This window comes from Borostomias antarcticus (genome assembly GCF_949987555.1).
Source record: "Borostomias antarcticus genome assembly, chromosome: 1".
Taxonomy (NCBI): domain Eukaryota; kingdom Metazoa; phylum Chordata; class Actinopteri; order Stomiiformes; family Stomiidae; genus Borostomias; species Borostomias antarcticus.
This window is the reverse complement of record NC_140234.1, coordinates 32,936,381-32,952,366: the sequence shown is the minus strand read 5'-3', so window position 1 is coordinate 32,952,366 and position 15,986 is coordinate 32,936,381.

Genomic DNA, 15,986 nt, shown 5'->3' with positions numbered 1-15,986 from the left:
TGGAATGTCTTTATCTCACAAGTCTATGGAAGAGGGACACCATTTCTTACCGAAAACTCAAGCTGACAGCCATACTCAGAGGTCAATCATCATAATTAGAAAATAGCTAACAGGATCATATTAAAAGGCATTTCTCTGAAAATCAACCATATTCAACACTAGTTAGGAGAGCCGCTCATATTTACAAGTGTCAGATAAACATGAAACTTCACTTATGTAAGCAAAAGGGTCTATTTTAACAAATGCTGGGTTGAAGCTTCAAAGCACCGCTACCACCACAGAAGAAGACTACCTCGGAAAAATAATTTTACTCGGACAGAACGCATCTAAAGAAGTTATTTATGGGTAGCGCTGAGGCTTCAAAACCCAGCATTTGTTAAAATAGAGCGTGGGTCATATTTGTTCATTATAGACCCAGCTGCGCGTGCATTCTTGAAACAAGCAGGGGGAGACAGACGAGTTCAGAGCGAGATGTATTTTAGTGCAAAGACTAGTATTTTATATACTATCAATATATCTGGCTGTTGCGTCTACGGGTGTACAAATCGGCGCTCTAGTGGCAAACTTTATTCGTTTCAAGAGGAAACCGGCCTTTTCAGAACTGGAGACGCCTGTGGCTACAAGCCATTAAGCGTAGCCTACGGACTGGACTGAGGACATAATCAGAAATGCCCACCTTTGCGGTGCCCATTTTATATCAGGTAAGTTATTTTCTCGTCCCTATAGCGCCCTAAAATACAGCTTGTCGGTGGACACGCAACCGTATGCATTTCAGATTGATCATGTTGGCAATGTGTGTGAATTTGCTGCTATGTGAGAGATAAGGACCTGTTCTCGCATGTCGTTGACAAGCTTCCCCTTATGGTGTCAGAACGATGGCTTATGAATGCGATGTTATTGTGTTAAGCAATCTTCCCTTTTGTTACTCAAATGAGACCCCATACCCCTTTTGCGATTATGCCAGACTGGTCAGAACAGCATGCATGGATCCCACACGTTAATTCAACGTTGCCATAAATAGTCTGACTTGTGTACTGTGTATTATTTTTTGCCTAATTTTAGTCTTATACAGTAACAGAACCATCATCATATGATTTCATCTTGGTCACTCTGCATGTCACAATCATGTTCTAGTTCAATGGGCAGACCTGCAATGTCCTCAAACACCTGGGCATAGGTGTCAAAAAGCAGGTTCATATTCAGTAGGTTTTCCCACTGTTGAATGGCTCCAGTGTTCTCGGCCCTGGAACTCGCCTCAGGTTGGATGGCGTCTTGAAAAGCTGAGGGGACCGGTAAGATATCCAGTTCTCTGAGGCCGCATGGAGCAGCCGATGTCCTTTCACACACACATCCACTGGTACCGACGAGATAAAACTCTCTTTCAGATCCAAACTCAGAGTAGGCAAAGGAACTCTGGGTCTTTCCATCACATGAGCTGTTAATCACTCTAGCAGATGTTCTTGGTGTAATGTTAGACCTGTGAGTACGTTGACCTGACTGCTGCCCATCAGGTTCGGTTTGTTTCAGGGGAGTGTTCAGCCTCCTGACTTCCTCCTCTGAGAGGCACTGAGGAGGGGCCATGAGCTCTGGCTGTCTTTTCGGATAAGGATGTCGCACAGGTCGGGGCTCCTCCAGCTCTCCCAACTCATAATCTAAGAGTTTTAGCAGCCCGTCATTGTACCCGCCACGTGTTCTATTTTGGGGGACAAAACTGTCAAAATCTGGCTGTGGCCTCTGCCACATGTGCTGTGGCCTGTTCCTGCAATCTTGAATTGGGCTTTCTGATAAATCTGCTCTTCCCTGCTGAGAGAGCCCTATCTCTCTGGGCTCCATCTTCTCACATTCGATGTTGTACAAGTGGTCATGCCAGCCGAGTCTGAGGGAGGCTATGTCTGAGTGAAAGGCACTGTAGATACTGTCTATCTCATAATACTCCAGTTCACCCGCCTGGAGGCTGGTGGGGACAGCTTCGCCGTGGCTATCCAGACTCTGTTTCCCAGCCCCAATAACATCAGGTGGTTCATACACATGTTTTACCGATGTGTTGTCACCGTCACGGGAGAATGCCTCATTGTCTCTCCCTCGCTCTCTCCTCACTGGCAAGCTGTCACCTTGGCACTTCTGACGAACGCCCCTAGAGCTCTGGTGCCTTAGGGTGATGAGCAGGACCAGGAAAAGTAGGATAGACGTTGCGGTGAGAACGACAGCTATGATCCACAGAGGCGCCTCCCACCGGAGTTCAGAGCAGCCAGTATGGTTCTCAGCCTTGGAGGGGCAGACTTCACAAGCCACAGTGCTGACGTTGTGTAAACAGACACAGGACATGTTCATCATGACAGGATTCCCGCAGTCTGTCCCTGTCTGGCAAGACACAGGGAGACAAGATCTCATGTTGGTGCCCTTCACTCTGGTACAGGATGAGGGAACGCAGTGTGCAGGAGACACACAACTTGACTGGGTCAGAGTAGGGCTGGGCCAAGCCTCAACCATCTCACTAAATCCACTGATGGGTAGAATGTAGCCAGTGACCCGGAAGAACGCCACACATCCAGAGAAGCCTGGACAGGTGAGAGGGGAAAAGTTAATCTATTGAGGAAAAAACATCAAACCAAAGCTCACGTGATCCTCAACGATTTATATCAGGGGTCGGCAACTTAAGGCACGTGTGCCAATGCACAAGGCAGCCTAATCATTCACACACTGACAATAAGCGTGTAAGAGAGGATGTAAATTTTTTTTTTTCGTTAGAAATGTTCAAGTGCCCTATCAGCTGCATGCCAAATCATCTAAGGAAGCCCCACTAGCTAAGCCAAATCACCTCATGAACAGCCACCAGCTGTTGCGTGCAATGCACACTTTGCTCGTCTTATTTTGACCAATGGCCTCCCGCTCCCGTTAGGAAGGAGGAAGCCCAGTAAGTACAGTAACTATTTTTGTTTGACGTTTTGAAGATGGCGCCATGCAAGCTTTTTAAATAAAGCTGATATCTATCGCTTAGTCTATCTTTTTGACACTTAATACTGATATGGCACTAAATAACAAGATAATTTCAAACTGGCACTTCATGTCAAAAAGGTGCCCGGCCCCTGATTAATATTGCATATTATATTTGCATACCAAAATACCATAACGATGTGTTTGTTCCCACCTGAATGCTGAAGTCTTGAATCCCCTGGTGGAGCTGCCCCCAGGATAATCCTATCCACATTCACAGGCGTCAGGTCCAGAGCGCCATTAGTGATGTTCATGGCCAGCTGTTCATCCACAGTGAGGATGGTGCTTGGCCCATCTCTGTACAGGTGAAGGACATGCCACACGCCATCTGCAACAGGAACCTCGACGATGAACTCTGACAGGTGTCCTGACCTGCCGTCGATGGACAAGAATTGGAGATTTCCGTCCACTATCTAGAAGTTCCAGAGGACAAAATAAATCATGAATGTGAATAGGTAAGAAGCAGCCATCTTAAATCTTGAGGAGGCAGCAATAGCTCAGGAGGTAGAGCGGATCGTCAAATGATCGTAAGGTTGACAGTTTAACAGGTTGACAGTTTGAATCCTGGTTCCTCTTGACGACATGTCGAAGTGTCCTTGGGCAAGACACTGAATCCCAAATTGCTCTCAATGAGCAAGGTAGCACCTTGCAACCGCCATTGATGTGTGAATGTGTGTGTGAATGGGTGAATGAGAGGCTGTAAAGCGCTTTGGATAAAAGAGCTATACAACTGCATTTACCATTTACCAAATGCTTACCATAAGCACAGTGTGTCTTCTTCTTCCAAAAGCAAACACCAACACTCCATCATCGTCAACAGTCTTCACCTTGACCTCAATCTCTGAAAAGTCTTGCATGCTTTCGTCCTTGGAGTTTCCTGCTTTCAGCAGGTCTCGCAGATGATAGTCTCTCCTGTAGGTCTCCCTAATACCATACTCAATGTAGGCATTCCCATTGAGTTGCAATACATGCTCCTCTGAAATGACTATACAAAAATGCACATGGCCAATTAGGCAGTGTAACGGGGTATTGGATAGCTATTCATGGAAAACATTCATTTAGGACACATGTAGAAAAGTAGATACCTGTGGCACAGTTGATTCCAGTGTAGCTGTTTGTACACTGGCAGAAGTAGTGAGACCATAGGTCATGACATGCTCCTCCATTCTGACATGGACGACTGTCACAGGGAGAGACAGCTCCTCGAGGACACCTGGAAGACAGAAGGCACTAGGACATACTGATAAAAGAAAGACATTTCTCCAATGTCACACGTTTCTAATCAAACATACCTCTCAAGGATGTTATATGTTGAAAGGACCTTCGAGGGCACTAAAGGTATACCATTCACTTTTATGTTTCTAATGCATCCAACAAAGTCATGAGACTGGATCTGGGTCGGGTTCTGCAGTATAGATTCAATAGACCTGGTTCCTCCCAGAGTCATGTTACTTGCACCAACATCCAGTGACCTGGGAATAATAAAGGACAAAGGGGTAAAAGAGAGACTCAGGACATTCTGAAGAGCCTGGAACTAACATCTCAAAATATATTTTCTTTTCATTGAGTACACCAGTACCTTCTTGAACTTATGCCTTCATGTTGGGAAAAACAAAATCCAATTGCTTCAACATCTAAGCAGCTGTCCACTTGTAAGGAGCCTATCTGTAAAAAATAAAAAATGCAGACAATAATATGTGTACTGTATCTGTGCCAAACCATGCCATGCCCATGACCTCACTGGCCCTCAAAAGAGCCTACTATTACTACAACGCGTTTTGACAAGCCCTTAACAGCAATTACTTTAAAACTAATTTACAGCGAGTGCTGAACTACAGCCCTAATCTGTGACATAACTACTCCTTAAAAAAAAAATAATAATAATAATTCCAGACAAGGAATTACAGTCACATTGTTTAACTTTGTTTATGGCAACTTTTACAAGTTAAAATACATATCAGATATGCTTTTAAAATATACACCCTGTAGGTGCCTCAGGTCCTCTGGCACTGAGATTTTAACGGTTCCTAGAGCCAAGACTAAGAGGCATGGGGAGGCAGGTTTTAGTTCGTATGCCCCCAGCCTTTGGAGCATCCTGCCAGAGGACCTGAGAATGTCTGAGGCCATGGTAATTTTTAAGCGATATGTTAAAACATACCTTTTTAACATTGCTTTTGCCAGGTAGTTGTACTTGTTTTAATATCTTAGTGTATGAATGGTGCAGCACTATATAAATAAAATGACATTGACACTGACTTCACATTTTCTGTGCCACAATGAAGCACTCTGAATGATATCATCCTCCTTTGTGTTATGTTCCTGTCAGTCCAAATACATAGGCTTTTTCATTCACATTAAAAGTTTCATTCATTTAATGGCCTTTTCGTTTAGTTAATTAATGATTTAATTTAAAACATTTCACAATTATCTTTTACATTTTCTATACCTTGTAATCCCTTGTAATTGTAAAAGGCTGTCATTGTTAGTTGTCTGTTTGTTTGTTAACTAGTCAGTCAGTTAGTTTAGTTAGCTAGTTAACCAGTTAGTCTCAGTGTTGTTTTGTTCTGGTCTGTTTGCTGTCTGTCGGTCTTGTCTCTTACAGTGACTATATAAAGCGTTCTTCTGTCTCGTGAAAGGCGCTATATAAATGTAATTTATTATTATTATTATTATTGTTGTTGTTGTATTGGCCATCGCTGATGACGGTCGAGGCAATATGTCTGTCAAACTAATGGGTGGGAGCCGACTCACATTGCCTATTCTCCTCGCAGTGATGGTGTGATAGAGTCCATCGACCACCTGCTTCTCGGTCTCCAGCCTCACGGGCCCGGAGCCCAGGTCGTAGGAGAAATGCACCCTCCCCTTCCGTATCTCCAAGGCCAGGAAGTCTGTACTGGGAAGGCTCCCAGGGTTGTACATCAGTAGGGCGCTCTGCTGCACCGTGGCCAGCTCCAGGGAGATGAGGTTACTGCGTGGGTCTAGAGGAGGAAACTCCATGTAGGAGAGCTCCTCAAACCCAAAACTGTGCTCCTCACAGCGGACTCCACTTACCCCTGAAATAACACAGGGACATGGAGTACTGTTGAGATCAAATCTTTGTCAGACTGTGCAGGTTAGCAGCATATAACAAGCACTACACAATCAAATCAAGTTACAGATATGTAAAACACTCCATTAAAAAAAACATTGTGATAATTTCTTACCAATAGGGCAGTGACAAGAGTATCCTCTCAAAGAGTTTATGCAATTGCCCTGGACACAAGGAGAGGATGCACAGTTGTCGACCAACCTCTCACAAAATTCTCCTAACGAAAAAACAAGTAACAGAGAGGAGTAGAGATTGTGAAAGAGGGAGAGAGAGAGAGAGAGAGAGAGAGAGAGATCAGTCTGTCATGTGACCCATGAATAGCACTCTGTTTCATATCTCTGCTGGTTTCCATTGAGTTGGAAGATTGTTATAAGTACAATGCAATCAGGCAGAGCAGAAGATCAATACTTACCTTCATATCCAGCCTTACAGACACAGCCAATTCGCTCCTGCCTGTATAAACAGGACCCTCCATTATGGCACTTCATCTTCATGCATTCATCCAGATCAGACGAGCAGTGTGGTCCTGAGACGCCCGTCTTACACTGGCAGTAAACCTCTCCTGGACCTTTCACACAGACCTCCTCACTTTCACAAGGATTCCCGTCGCACTCGTTCAAGTCCGATTCACACAGCGTTCCAGTGAAGCCAGTTGAACAGGAACAGTTAAACAGCTCGATTTGGGGTGAGACAAACACAACAGCTAAGCTCTCCAGCACCTCCATCTCCTGGCTAATATGAATGTTCTTATTGCACGTAGCCCCGTTTTGACAGGGGTTGAAAAGACATGGATCGCTGGTGATATGTGATATTGTCACATTACTCTGGGCCTCCAGTCGTTTCCTATGGACAGCAGAGATGCCACTGGCAACCTCCCCATTAAGATATTGACCGTTGTAACTTTTTACTGCTGCCAACAGTAGGATCTCATCCTCGACGAGCTTTATGCCAAATACGTGAGTTTTGGAAGCCTGCAGGTTAAAAAGACTATCCAGGGCTTTCACAAACTTCAAATACTTGTGAGACAAGAAGTCTTCGACTGGGGTTGAGGATATGTAGAATAACGTACAGCTATCCATGGAGGCGTTGGTGAAGCCTTTATAGTTCACATAGACGCTGTTGTTTACTGGAGGATGAAGCTGGTCACTGGCCTCAATGGTGATGTTGTACGTAGCTTCTCCTTTGTACGGAGAGGACCATAACTCACACGTGCCGAAGGGGATACTGAACATATTAAAGGGTCCGCTTCTGATGCTGCAGTTGAAGATGTCGGACTCATCCTGGTCCTCTGGCTGAACGTGACCAATCACGCCTCCCGGGAAGGCGCTGCCGTAGTATTTCACCTCAACGTAAACGTTCCTCTGCAGAGAAGGGTTATCGTTTTCGTCTAGGACTCTGATGTGAAACGTTGTCATAGAGGATAATGGTGGACTCCCAGCATCCCTGACCGCTACAACGACATGAAACACGGCCGTGTGCTCCCGATCCAGCGGCCTGGTGGTCAGCAGGACGCCGTCGGAAGTCAATGAAAAACTGCTCCCGAGCAAGGGCTTGATCTGCCAGTAGGTGAAAGGCCCCTGGTTGGGTGGTAGGTCTGAATCAGACGCATTCAGTGTTGCTACTACAGTACCATGAGGTTGGTTCTCCATAACATGAGCCTCTGTGAATGTCACTCTGGGGGCGTTGTCATTTATGTCACGGATGGTCACAACTATGTTAGTGGTCCCGGAGGCTGGAGGCGAACCCTGGTCTCTGGCTGCAACAGTCAGATTATACACCGGCCACAGTTCTCTGTCCAGAGGCGAGTACACTGAGACAATTCCACTAAAAGGGTCAATAGAGAAAGAGGAGTTTGTGTTTCCAGTTTCAATGCTGTAGGAAAAAAGGTTCCACTCCAAGATGGAGTCCGGGTCCAGCGCACTCACTTCCAAAATGGAGCTGCCCACCATAATGTCCTCGTTGATTTCTGCTGTGTAGAGCGTTGAGGTGAACACTGGCGGGTCATTCGTATCTATAATGTTAATCTGAACAAAGGCCTCATCTACATCCAAGCCAGTGATGACACCAAAGTTCTTTGCCAGAATTTTCAGACCTGCGTGATTGTAGCCTTGCTTCCTCAAATCACGTGTGGTGTATATTTCTCCAGTCTGTTCATCAATACCAAAGCCCATCCTTTTGCTTTGGCCAAAAAGCAAATAAAACACTTGTCCATCATAGCCTCGGTCAGAATCTATGGCTGTTACCTTCCCTATTCTGGTTCCAACAGGCACACTGTCTGATACTGTGAAATTTAAATTGTTTCTCTGGAATGCAGGAATGAACTCATTGACACCTGAGACTTTGATAGTAACATGTGCAATGCTAAATAGATTAAGGACTCCTGTGTTTGATGCTTTGATTGTTAGATCAAACATCTGCTCTAACTCAAAATCAAACATATCCAGAGTAGTGATGGTTCCATACCTGGAGTTAACAGCAAACTTATCAATGTTGCCGGCGATGAGTGAATAGGTTATCTGTGCGTTTATTCCTGCGTCTGCGTCAATAGCCATCACCTGGAGGACTTGGGTTCCAGTCGCTGAGTTCTCTGGTACTGAAGCAACATACTCTGAGGCAGTGAAGACTGGAGGGTTGTCGTTCACATCAGTAATGTTGACGGTGATGTTCATTGTCCCGGTTTCAGCTCGCCATCCTCCGTCCTTGGCATTGATATGAAAATAATACACTGCTTGTTTTTCAAAGTCAATCCCTTTCACCAGTGAGATTAAACCTGTTCTTTGCCCAATAGAAAATGGTAAATCTTTGGTCTCTGGTGTTATGGAATAGGTAAGGAGGCCGTTGACTCCATCATCCCTATCTTCTGCCTCGACTTTCCCAATAACTGAACCCACTGGCAAATCCTCAGGGGCTGATAAAGTGGTGTAGGACTCTGAAAACTGTGGGGCGTATTGATTTGTCTCGGTAATTTCAAAATTGATTTCAGTCTGCGATGATAAACGAGGATATCCCTGGTCATATGCAATAACGATGAGTGTTAAAAAAGTATTTAGGCTTTGCCTCAAACTTTTATTTAGAATCATTCTTCCGCTGTAATCCTGTATAACAATGAAATCTGAGGCATTTCCTCCGCCTGAGGTATACTCTACAGCCGTGCTGCCGTGACTGAAATCCTGATCCACTGCTGATAGCTGGGCCAGCTCCGTTCCTATGGCTACATCAAAGGGGACGGACAAAAGAGGTGGAAAAGGCAAAAACGTTGGTGGGAAATAATTAAACTCAACTAGGGTCACTGTCACAGTGGTGTTGCTATAGAGAGTAACGCTGCCACAGTCATAAGCAAACACTACAAAGCTGTGGTTCTGGGAAGAGTCCTGTGAAGATATTGGCTGCCGGGTATAAATTTGTCCTGTAGTGGCATTGACCCAAAATTCCTTATTAGGGGGTTCAATGAGATACAGAATGTGACTATTTTGTCCAATATCTGCATCTGTAGCAAGGACCTGCATGACAAACATGTCATTGGCTTCAGTCTCAGCTAGTGTGACAGAGAATAGGTGTTGAGAGAAGACAGGTTTATTGTCATTGATGTCTGTTATATCTATGGTGACATCTGTACTAATGCTCCAAGCTGAATCATTGGCATTCACCTTAACAACATAGTGGTCCTGAGTCTCCCTGTCCAAATACTGCACAACTATTATGCAGCCACTTGTTTTATCAATACTGAAGGGGATGTCATTATTTTGGTCGATTATTGAATAGGCAATCACAGCATTGGGACCGATGTCATCATCTGTTGAGCGTATGTGGATGACTGGATATCCAATAGGTGTATCCTCAGGGATCACAGCCAGGACAATTTGTAGAAATCGAGGTGCATGGTCATTTGTGTCCAAAACCATCACTAGCACAATTGCTGTATCTCTATGAAGATTGTTATCTTTATCTACAGATTCAATTGTCAAATTATATTCAGGAATTGTCTCCCGGTCTAAACTCCTTGTTGTGCTTAGTATGCCATTTTCGGAGTCAATAGTAAAAACATCATCAATGTTTCCATCAATGATGCTGTAATGGACAGACCCATAACTTCCAGAGTCAACATCAATGGCCAGCACATCACAGACCCATGTCGCTGGGGCGTTCTCAAACACCTCACACCGGTACTCAACCTGGGTGAACTCTGGAACATTATCATTTATATCACTGATATTAATGTGAATCTCTGTATAGGAGGAAAAAGGTGGGGAGCCTGCATCTCTGGCTTCTGCCAAAAGAACATAATTCTTGGTGGACTCATAATCCAAGGGGTTCTTGATTGTTAACTTGCCACTCGACTGGTGAAGCTGAAATGCCTCATCCAGGTTTCCAGAGACCAGGTAGAAGGATACTGGGCCCCTTCTGGAACTTTCTGCTGAGATCACAGTAATCAGTGTCCCGACCGCCTCATCCTCTGAGAGAGAGGGTCTTTCAATATCCACGTTCACCACAGGGAAGTCGGATGTGTTCTGGAACCTGAAGGTTATAGTTGTCGTGTCAAATTTAGGATTTGGTCCCCCGTCTTCCACATGCACATTTACTGTGATGTCATTAGTTCCTCTGAGGCGGCTTGAGGTGAACACAGCGCCACTGTGTGGACTGATGGAGAATTGATCAGCATTCCGTCCGTATAATGAAAACAGGAGCTGGGCATTCATTCCTGTATCTCCGTCTGATGCTCTCACTGCACAGATAACAGATCCTGCATAATATGGAGAGAAAAAAACCGCATCTAAATAAAAAAAATAAAAATGCTATAATCATGTCACACTAATATTTATAAAGATCTAATTGTACCCAACTTTAGATCACACTGTGTATGTTAGTGGTACATGCGTTCGTCCTCCATTCATGCATCCCCCATTCATTGCCAATGGAGGATATTGAAATGCATTTAGCATGACTTGAACATACTGTAGTCCTATGTAGGGGTGTGCCGGGAGCCCACTATTTGTATTTGTATTTGACAGCTAATTATTCGGATTCGGATTCGTATTCAGACTAAACCGGAAGTGGGCGGGCGGAAGTCGGTTCAAAACGGTTTAAACTGTGGGGAAATGTCATTTCTTTAGCCTAATATTAATTGGCATTGCAATTGCTGTGCTTTCAACGCATCAGAATTGCTGTTTATATATATTATTATTATTATTATCTCTTTTTTTTAACACTTGTTAACCCAGAAATAACTCCGAAAGTTGTCAGGAGTCCGTAATCCAAAGTTTCTGCTTTCTATTTCCTTTTCCAAACAAATCGGAGGTGTCATGTCACTGCTTCAGCACAACCATTAAACACAAATTATATAGGTCTATTCAAATTAGGATCATGTGTGAGCCACTACAACAACGTGTAGGCCTAAATGGTTCAAAAAAGCGTGCGCCTCTAGAATGTGCTTGGGTCTATGCGCTAGGACCTATGGATGAAAAGAACATTACAAATGTTCAATAAACAATATTCCAACAACCCAAATATTCAATTTCTAAGCTACATATTCACTCAATCATGCATTTGCACAGCAAATATGACATAAAGCCAAATTAAATATAGCCTAGGCTATAGGCTAATAAGCCAAGGAAAATGACTATATGCCTAAATGTAGGCCTATAGCCTACTCAAGTTTCAACAGTGCTTAAACCATGGGTAAGTAAGGTGTTGTAGGGAAGTTATTCTTATTATTTTTTAAATCTGTTTAAATAGTTTATTATTGTTATATCAGAGATAAGGACTTTGATTATAGCCTATCCTAGGCCTACACTAGACTACTCTGTTGTGCTAAAAACTGAACGGCATGGATCAAACATTTGATCAGTTGTGTTTCAGTTGTTAAAATATACTTTCATAATTATTTCATATTTCAAAATCACCGGATATTATATAGGCTAGTGAGAGGCTGAGCATGCGTAGTTGAAATAGCTAGCGTTAGCTAGATATACTACACTGAGCTAACAAGCTAGCTACCGGTCCTCCTCTGCTCAAACAAACGCTACAGTTCACATAGGCTATTGCAGCAGGTAGGCTACAACAAGAAAACAAAATCCAATAACTGTCTGAATAAACCAGTTAACTAGGGACAAAAGCCCTCGGTGCTATAGCCGTTCGTTGCCTGCCTACTGGCTTCTCAGCGCGCTCCAAACTTTCTCTCCCTCTCCACATTGTCTAATGTCTAGACAGACATCAGGTGCGAGACTGCAAGCGTGTGTGCCTCTGTCTCTCTCTCTCTCTCTCTCTCTCTCTCTCTCTCTCTCCCTCGTCGTGTCCTGTCAACAAGCAGACAGAATGTGCGCGTATCGCTCGTTCATACAGTATTTGACTGTTAATATAATGACTAAGCACCAGGGGAATGCGTATGTCCAAGCCATGCCAAACATGTAAAAACATTCAGATTGAGATACATTTCACAGGAGAGCATACTGGGACTGGTAAGATTACACCCTGTGCTTCCCATCTTGGAAAACATAGTTATCATAGTTTGTCCAACGCATTTATGTATGTCCCATTGATTTCCATTGTAGCCCAGTGAGAGCCTGCATAAAAACTGCAGCTAGCTCAATACTGGAACGATCAGTGAAATGATGGTCTCTATGTTTCAGGTTCATTGTAGATAGACCACAAACAGGGCGAAATGTCCAAAATAGCACACTACCCCTTAAATTATTTAACTATAAATTTGAATTGAATGGAATAACACTTAAAACATTTAATATAGCCTAGTATTAATATTCATGAAGAAAACATCACGTTTACCACAAAGGAACATGCATCATGGGTGGGGGACAACATGTTTAGCTGTTTACATCTGGCTTGTTACTAAGGTTGATGTCATAATAGCTGGTGTTAGAGACCGCCCTCACCTCTGTCCATCTCAACAGGCACGTTGGCAACATATGGGCCATGGAGGAACTGAGGCCAGTGGTCGTTCACATCTCCAATGAGCACAGTAACCAGTGCTGAGCTGGACAGAGGATGTGTGGGGTGTGTGTCTCTGCCAATCACAGTCAGCGTATACATGGCCACTGTCTCCCTGTCCAGTGCACCAGTGGTGAACAGCTCCCCGGATGTCACATCAATGGAGAAGGGTCCATCAAAACCATCCACAGAATACCTGCATTAATTTAACAAAAATACATCAGTGCTTTCAACAGGATACACAAAACTACTACAGCGGCAGCGTAGGTAATGTTTTCGGTGGCGTTTGTATGTTCGTCTGTCCATACGTCAGTCAATGGGATTACGCAAACACTACAGCACAGATATTCACGAAACTCGGTGGAAGGGTGTAGCACGGGTCACCTTAGAACCCGTTACGCCCCGGATCCGAATCACAGGGCGGGTCCATGAGCCACCCAAACACGGGTGGCCATTCACCTCCATTCATTTTTTGGACCAGGATTACACAAAAACTACCAGACTGATTTTCATGAAGCTCGTGGAGGGGTGTAGCATGGACCAATTTAGAACCCATTCAGTTTTGGCGTGCACAGAGCCACAGAATGCATTCAGGGGCGGAGGTCTGTGGGCTATTTACAGTTGCGTGTGCGAGACGTCTCAATGAAATCCCATTGGCACGCCCCGCCTGTCTCCCTGGCCATCCTGGCCCTGGACATCCTCGCCCTCGTCCCTCACTAGACCTTCACTCTAGCTCCCCTCTTGCCCTTCCCGCCCTGCCTTGTGTTCTGTGCTCACTCTCCTCTGGTGCCCTGCATCGTTTCTCTGTGGTTGTGTTACGTGGTCCTGCACACCTGGGGCCAGTTGCACAAAACACCTTAAGTTAATATTCCCCTTAAAGTCTGAGTTAAGGTTTCCTTAAAATAAAATCTGTTGCACAAACACCCTTAATTCTTCCCCTTAAGGTTTCCTTAATATGTTCCTTAAGTATTTAAGCTTTTCTCCTTATCTTGTCTAATACTTAAGGAGTCCCTTAAACTGTTGCACAAAAGACCTTAACAACCAAATTAAGGGAAAAGAAACATAAGGTAAGGTTTCTGTGCAACACCCTTATGTAATTCCATTAACTAAGGGGAAATTAATCCTTAAGGGTCATACTTAAGTGAAACCTTAAAGTGTTTTGTGCAACCGGCCCCTGTCGTCCATCGTCTTGTTATGTCTGAGCTCCCTTCCCTGATTTGCTCCTTGTGTTATATATGTCTATACTAGACAATTTCCTTTGTCCCCTTGTTTTGGTCCGACCCTGCTGCTACACGCTCCACACCCTGACAACCATGTCCACAACAAAGTGTAAAGAGGTCCATAGCGGCTCAGTTCCATAGACAGTAAACAGAGGTGACCTAGCCTACATTCAGAGGAAGAGATCTGGTACAATACCTTATTTGTCCACTGACTCCATCATCCAGGTCAGAGGCAGTTATCATGGCAAACACAGTACCAAAAGGGGCATCCTCAGGTACTATGGTGGTGAAGACTTCCTCAGTAAATACTGGCATGTTGTCATTCATATCATCGACTATCACAAGTACAGTTGCAGTTCCTGTTAAAGGTGGCAAGCCTGTGGATGAAACAAAATAAGCCTATCTGGTAACACTTGAATAAACTACTTGAGTTATTAATCATGTAAAAATTTGTTAATAGTCAGTTAATGATTCACAACTATCCCTTATAGTCAATAGATCATCCACAAACTGTTAGTAAATGAGTTGTTGTAATAATGACTTATTACATGTGTGTTAATAGTTGGTTAATGATTTAAAACTACAACTTATAATAAATAGGCTTGTTGATAGATCATGAACTACTTATTAATGACATAAGTATTTGTTATTAGTTGATCCACCTACAGCTGGCCGCATCTGGCCTTCCATCAGGGGACCCATCTCAAGACAAATTGAGTAACAAATCATTAAGTAAAGGTTAGTAAATATATTTGTTCAAGGGCAACAATGGCCTTCATGTTATTCTGGAGGCTATATAACATGATGGAAGAAATACTGCAACCTGCTCACGCGCCTGCAGATTGTTCAGACATGCCAGGAAAACGGTAGGTGGCCGCGTCATAAAAGTAAACAGCCTCTGACTCCCAATGGTGAAATTAATGGAGTATCGAATTTCAACGACTTTAGCAATTTAAACTAGAAATGGGTCTCAGAGAGCACAGACCAGTAAAAAATGACTGGAGGTGAATGGGTGGCTGTATTTGGCTGGCTCTGTGGCACCCCTCTCGGGACACAGCCAGCGGGGGGCCGTGCGGTGCACTCTGGGCTCTCGCCCCGCACACCCCAGTCCAAACCCATGTCTCTAGCACCCTCACACAGGGAGCTGGCTTCGTTCTAAGTTTTGTTTTCATTCGTGGATCTGGCCCATGATTCGGATCTGCTCCAAAATATAATGTTCTAAGGTGGACCATGATACACCTCTCCACCGAATTTCATAAAAATCTGGTAGTTTTTGCATAATCCTGGTTCAAAAAATGAATGGTGAACGGCCGGCTGTGTTTGGGCGGCCCGTGTTTCGGATCTGCTCCAAAATTTAATGGCTTCTAAGATGGACCATGCTACACCCTGTCACCAAGTTCTGTGAAAATCGGTCCAGTAGTTTTTGCATAATCCTGCTTAGAGACAAACACACAAACACACGCACGCCACCGAAAACACTACCACTCACCCTGCGCTGTGGCTGGGACAGAGTTAATAAACATGCTGTCACTTTCTGAAACAATTATATGGTAACAAACACTTAATAATAACATGTTCATGAGTTATAGACCTTTTTGGGACGTTGCAACTATTCTTCATTTACTAACAATGGTGCACAGTGCCCTTGGAGCCGTCATGGTTGTTCTCTTCCATCCATCCATCCATCCATCCGTCCGTCCGTCCGTCCGTCCGTCCGTCCGTCTGTCCATCTGTGCACTAGT